We start from the raw sequence: 7200 nt of genomic DNA on the forward strand, positions 1-7200 counted from the left end.
TATCGACAGCAGCCGCTAAATGAAATCTGCATTGCTTAGCCGTAAGAAAACGTGCTGCTTTTGAAAGACTTACTTGTCTCTATCTTTTTCAAAAGAATTTCGAACTATAACTAAATGTAACTATAGATGTTTTGCTAATGTATTACCAAACTAACATTAATTTATAAATGTATTTATTTGTACTACTCTTTCACTTTTTATATCAACATTCGACTACGAATATGATTTTTGGTTTGTTGTTTTATCTATAGCTGTAAGTGTTCTGCTCTAATTTTGATTCGAGACCTTCAATGGTCTATTTTTTTGCATTAATTACTTCTAGGTAGGAGTGGTACTTTAAAATGACCAGGTGTCTTCAACGAACTCTCTGGTCTAGTGGTTAGACACAACCTTTCGAGGTTGAGAGTGGAGGTTCGAACCCTGTCTAGAATAAGATGTTGTTAGGCTGTAGAATGATCCGAAACATGGGAAAATAGTGCTGGTTACTACAGCGAAAATGAGATTTCTATTACTACGTTTTTCGAGAATGGAATGCGACACTTAGTATAAATTCAGAAAAATTCGCTCTCCGATGAGGAGAGCGAAGAAAAAAAAAAGATAGGATCCCATGCAAAAAACCACTCTTAAAAAAACTAAGTCTTTTGCTCAAATTTTTTTATGACTCCCTGTGATCAGGGAGTTATTTTTTTAAATTTTGAAAAGTCAGGAAACCCAAGAGCAAACAGAACGCCCTAATCATCCCTTTCTTACTTCCAGGCACTTGTTCCTCAGTTCGACTTTCTGTCTTCCACATCCGCCGCGTACACCTGCCAAGTGTGTTGGCAGAGGGCGAACCAAGGATCTTGTGCACCGGAGGTCATTGATGTCGAACTAAACGCCCAACATCGGCCAGTTGAGCTAACCGCTCATCATCGAAAACTCTATGTTTTTTGGCGTATTTGCTAATTTTTTTCAATGTAAAGCGAAAGAAAAGGAGAAGGTCTTAAACCTTAGAAGGTCTTGAACCTTAGAAGGTGAGATCACTGCACCGGCATCTCTACCACTCGGCCAGACGGGAGAATTGAAAAACCGTTTAAAACATGTCAAGTGTTTCTCACAAAAGAACATTGCCTTCGTTTCTCTCGAGGCTCATATTTTATACTGTGTTTAACTTGTACTTCGTCGTTATCAATGCAACGGTGAAGAAAGGGACTTACTACGCATTAGAGCTGTCCAACTCAAACATTGCTGGAGAATAAATGTTAGAACTGAAGGGAGGAAGATTAATAAAGTATGCACAATGTCAGACATTGCCATGTGGTAAATCAAAACAACAACGCGCATGTTCGTAGTCAATTTAATGACGCTGGGAGTTTCTAACTTGTCTGTTCAAAGATAAATAACATATTTTTGCTATCATTTATGATAATATTGTAATGTTTTCTACAAATTATATGGTTCCTACAGAACAGTATCCACTTACTAATTCATAGTCTATTCAAGTCTTTTTGTCATTTTACCATCTTGCCATGTCTTGAGTGTCATCATTTAAAATATAGTCAATGTAATCAATATAGCCAATGCGGTTTTTGTCTACATATGTGTCTACGTTCTTGTCTACCTTTGTGTCTACCTTAATGTGATTGTCTACCTTTTCATAGGACAAAGTTCTTATTTTTTTGAACACGACAATTGAAAAATTAGTCATTTCATAGTCGAAAGTAGTCGAAGTAATCGAAGGTAGTCAATTCACGCGATGCCATGTGGTAAACATGTACAACTTCTCTTTCTATTCACGCATTTTCACTAATTTTCACATTTTCTCACACAAAGACTATAGTTCACGAATTTTCACAAATTTTCACATTTTCTTCGCATTTTCACATTTTCAAAGATTCCATTCCATTCCATTCCATTCCATTTCCATTCCATTCCATTCCATTTCATTCCATTCCATTCCATTCCATTTTTCCATTCCATTCATTCCATTCCATTCCTTTCCAATTCCATTTCAAATTCCATTTTCTCATTTTCACAATTTTCAAATTTTCACATTTCTCACAAAGACTATAATTATTTCCAAATTTTCACATTTTTTCACACAAGACTATAATTCATGCATTTTAAATTGAAAATAATTCACAGTCAAAATTATAATGCATATCACAAAAATAATAAATTTGAAAATCACTTTATTATTGAGGAAAAAATATATAGAACTATAGTCTTTGTGTGAAATATGAAAATTTAAAAATCATAATTAATCTTTGTGTGAAAAAAAAGAAATTGAAAATGCATGAATATGTTCTTTTGAGAAAATATGAAATTAATGGATGAATCTACTTTGGAATGAAAATTGTTAATGGTGTGAAAATGTGAAAATTTAATGCAAAGAAAATGAATTATATCTTTGAATGGAATGGAAACTATAGTCTTTGTGTGAAAATGAAAAAATGAAATGTGATGAAAATGTGAAAATTGTGAAAATCTTTAATGTGAGAAATGTGAAATGAAAATGTAAAATATAAAATGTGAATGAAATAGTAATCTTAGTGTGAGAAAATTTGAAAATTTGTGAAAATGCGTGAATTATAGTCTTTGTGTGAGAAAATTTGAAAATTTGTGAAAATGCGTGAATTATAGTCTTTGTGTGAGAAAATTTGTGAAAATGCGTGAATTATAGTCTTTGTGTGAGAAAATGTGAAAATTTGTGAAAATTCGTGAACTATAGTCTTTGTGTGAGAAAATGTGAAAATTTGTGAAAATGCGTGAATTATAGTCTTTGTGTGAGAAAATGTGAAAATTTGTTAAAATGCATGAATTATTGTCTTTGTGTGAGAAAATGTGAAAATTTGTGAAAATGCGTGAATTATAGTCTTTGTGTGAAAAAAATGTGAAAATTAGTGAAAATGCATGAATAGAAAGAGAAGTTGTTCATGTTTACCACATGGCATCGCGTGAATTGACTACCTTCGATTACTTCGACTACTTTCGACTATGAAATGACTAATTTTTCAATTGTCGTGTTCAAAAAAATAAGAACTTTGTCCTATGAAAAGGTAGACAATCACATTAAGGTAGACACAAAGGTAGACAAGAACGTAGACACATATGTAGACAAAAACCGCATTGGCTATATTGATTACATTGACTATATTTTAAATGATGACACTCAAGACATGGCAAGATGGTAAAATGACAAAAAGACTTGAATAGACTATGAATTAGTAAGTGGATACTGTTCTGTAGGAACCATATAATTTGTAGAAACCATTACAATATTATCATAAATGATAGCAAAAATATGTTATTTATCTTTGAACAGACAAGTTAGAAACTCCCAGCGTCATTAAATTGACTACGAACATGCGCGTTGTTGTTTTGATTTACCACATGGCAATGTCTGACATTGTGCATACTTTATTAATCTTCCTCCCTTCAGTTCTAACATTTATTCTCCAGCAATGTTTGAGTTGGACAGCTAAAATGCGTAGTAAGTCCCTTTCTTCACCGTTGCATTGATAAGGACGAAGTACAAGTTAAACACAGTATAAAATATGAGCCTCGAGAGAAAAGAAGGCAATGTTCTTTTGTGAGAAACACTTGACATGTTTTAAACGGTTTTTCAATTCACCCGTCTGGCCGAGTGGTAGAGATGCCGGTGCAGTGATCTCACCTTCTAAGGTTCAAGACCTTCTAAGGTTCAAGACCTTCTCCTTTTCTTTCGCTTTACATTGAAAAAAATTAGCAAATACGCCAAAAAACATAGAGTTTTCGATGATGAGCGGTTAGCTCAACTGGCCGATGTTGGGCGTTTAGTTCGACATCAATGACCTCCGGTGCACAAGATCCTTGGTTCGCCCTCTGCCAACACACTTGGCAGGTGTACGCGGCGGATGTGGAAGACAGAAAGTCGAACTGAGGAACAAGTGCCTGGAAGTAAGAAAGGGATGATTAGGGCGTTCTGTTTGCTCTTGGGTTTCCTGACTTTTCAAAATTTAAAAAAATAACTCCCTGATCACAGGAGTCATAAAAATTTGAGCAAAAGACTTAGTTTTTAAGAGTGGTTTTTGCATGGGATCCTATCTTTTTTTCTTCGCTCTCCTTCTCATCGGAGAGCGAATTTTTCTGAATTTATACTAAGTGTCGCATTCCATTCTCGAAAAACGTAGTAATAGAAATCTCATTTTCGCTGTAGTAACCAGCACTATTTTCCCATGTTTCGGATCATTCTACAGCCTAACAACATCTTATTCTAGACAGGGTTCGAACCTCCACTCTCAACCTCGAAAGGTTGTGTCTAACCACTAGACCAGAGAGTTCGTTGAAGACACCTGGTCATTTTAAAGTACCACTCCTACCTAGAAGTAATTAATGCAAAAAAATAGACCATTGAAGGTCTCGAATCAAAATTAGAGCAGAACACTTACAGCTATAGATAAAACAACAAACCAAAATCATATTCGTAGTCGAATGTTGATATAAAAGTGAAAGAGTAGTACAAATAAATACATTTATAAATTAATGTTAGTTTGGTAATACATTAGCAAAACATCTATAGTTACATTTAGTTATAGTTCGAAATTCTTTTGAAAAAGATAGAGACAAGTAAGTCTTTCAAAAGCAGCACGTTTTCTTACGGCTAAGCAATGCAGATTTCATTTAGCGGCTGCTGTCGATATTAGCTTTATTAATCCAATGGCACTTGTCGTAGTAAAATATGAGGATGACATATTTCTGGCTTGACGTTGGTGAAGGCTTTAAAGCGGCCGATAACTTGTCTTCTTCTATCTTTCATATAATATGCATAGGAAATAAATTTTCCTATCGTTCCGATTTTGAGGTGTGTTCTTTAGGAATGTCGATTTCACGAGTCATATCCTACATTTCAATGGTTTATGACACTTATAACATATCACCACATATTTGACAACGCAGCCATATTATCTCTAAACATTGTGTCAAGGAAATCGGATGTTGTAAGAAACCAATCTGCATAGTTTTCACGGCGCTCTTGTTTATTGCGTTACGCTATCACTCAATTCAGCTTCAGTACAAACTGTATGCTTATCAAATGCTTAGATTTCGTCCGGTATATCCATTGACATTTGGTTTGTCTGATAGACGTCGTTAACTCGTAGTAATTCCGCTTTGATAGTTAATAATTTACGTTCAATCCACGTTGAAACTCCTTTCCAGTGACCGAATAATTCTCTCTCAACATAAACTTTAACGTGGTCTCGCCCTTTTATCCTTGCCATTGTACTTGCTGCTGCAGTTTCTGTTCAAATTTAGTCTAGGCAGATTTATAAGTGAAATTTATGTTCTTACATGCATTATTATGCATGCATAAACGAAAACAGATTAATCCTAAAGTAGAAAATTTTTATGTCTTTATAACAATGACTATTCTTGCCCCTGACTGGTTTTTCATTTATTGCTATTGTTGTTGTGAAAGTTTGATTGTTAATCTTAACGGCTGAAAGTATCAAACTCCACAACATGCATAATTAACCTAATATTCACATCATCTCATCGAGAAATGCTTCAAAACTATCGACAGATTTAGAAATTTGATTCTTTTCTATACCGTTAAGACTTTACCGGAATCTTCTAAATTATTTGGGTTCTCGTTAGTTGCGGACGTCATAGAAATGCCTTCCTCCAGCGAATGGCCATGATCGTAGCCTGATAGTGCAAACAAATGCAGAATTCCATCAACTGACAAATTTGAAGAACTCGAAATTTTTGCTGTATGAGCGTTCTTTTTAGGGGGCCGTGTCGCATCCATTGCTTTAGTTTCGTCAAAGCCATAAGATTGCCTGTCAGGAACAAATTTTGCCTTCGATTGAAAAAGTTACATAATATCAAAATATACAAAGAAAAACAAAACCTTCGTTGTTCCTTCTTCTAATTGTTCTTCATCACTTCTTTTACGTCGTTTGACGATTTTCGCATGTTAGCATTCTTGAGTAAAAAAAAACAATACTTTTTGTAACCCCCTGAACATAGCATTTGAATAAACTTTACGATATACAAAAACCCTTCACTCCAACCAAAATTTTTACCTTCAACATTTCTTTTGCAGTTCTAAAAAATTCTTCTTCACTCATACATTATAAAGTCTGATATCGTTGTTTTTGGCAGCCTCCTTTACGTTGGCTTTTGTATCTTTGAATTTCTTTTGAGTGTTGTTGATTGAGTAAATACGTTTTGCTATCAGTGCAAATCATAATAAAAATCGCTCACTTTTTGTGTGATGAGAAATCATAATCATGTATGAAGACGATGTGGCTTATTTATAGGACTAAACTTATGCAGTTACGATGCGTTTCAGGACAAAGACAATGTTTTGTCTTTATTTAAAAGAAATATTAACAAAAAAGTAGACATAAAGGTAGTCATGCAACGTTACATTTTATATAAATTTCCTCCGTCTCCTCTCCACGTTGAATTGTTTAAATAAAATTCTAAATCATCAACGACTGTTTTTACCTTCTTTTTTATCCATTTTTTAAAGTTGAATTTCTATAGTTTCTTCTTTATTGACTGTTTTCAGTTTATTGGTCCAAATGTCTAAAATCAAATAGATGAAATAGTAATTTATCTATGACGAACGACGATCCAAAAACATTATTAAACTACATTATACTACATAAACACAACAATGATAAATTGGTCTTCTTACCAATCTAATAAAGATTTAATAATACAACAAAACTTTTAATATAAACGACAAGTTTTTTGAAAATAGACATGTTTCGACATCCCATGATGCCATCTTCAGTATGAGTGAAATAATAGGTGATACAAGGTGAAATAATAGGTGATACAATCTTGTCTTACCTATTATTTCACTCATACTGAAGATGGCATCATGAGATGTCGAAACATGTCTATTTTCAAAAAACTTGTCGTTTATATTAAATTTGCATTAGCAATAGTGCTTTTACGAAATTATGGAAACAACAAAACTTACAGAACAGGGAAACGACACGAGAATTGAGAAGGAAGTGTAAGCTAAACAAGAGAAGAGAGGACAGGCAAGACTTGGTACTTGGTAGAGAAAAGATGTAATCGGTTACAGTGTAATGGATTACATAGACAAGTACACACAACGGTAGACAAAAAGGTGGACAAAAAAGTAGACGCAAAGATAGACAAAAAGGTAGGCATAAAGGTAGACATAAAGGTGGATATAAACGTAGACATAAAGGTAGA

At 33.9% G+C, this 7200-nt stretch overlaps 1 long non-coding RNA gene across 1 annotated transcript; it reads right to left on the bottom strand.

Moving 5' to 3' along the window:
• Nucleotides 1-5168: 5168 nt before the first annotated feature.
• On the bottom strand, nucleotides 5169-6549 carry LOC124443613. Its single transcript, XR_006947689.1, has 5 exons — nucleotides 6475-6549; nucleotides 6048-6195; nucleotides 5873-5946; nucleotides 5570-5801; nucleotides 5169-5275 (listed from the first exon to the last, which is right to left on the bottom strand). It is a non-coding gene; the product is annotated as an uncharacterized LOC124443613 (long non-coding RNA).
• Between the last annotated feature and the right edge of the window lie 651 nt (nucleotides 6550-7200).

This window comes from Xenia sp. Carnegie-2017, unplaced genomic scaffold, assembly GCF_021976095.1.
Source record: "Xenia sp. Carnegie-2017 unplaced genomic scaffold, XeniaSp_v1 HiC_scaffold_21, whole genome shotgun sequence".
Taxonomy (NCBI): Eukaryota; Metazoa; Cnidaria; class Anthozoa; order Malacalcyonacea; family Xeniidae; genus Xenia; species Xenia sp. Carnegie-2017.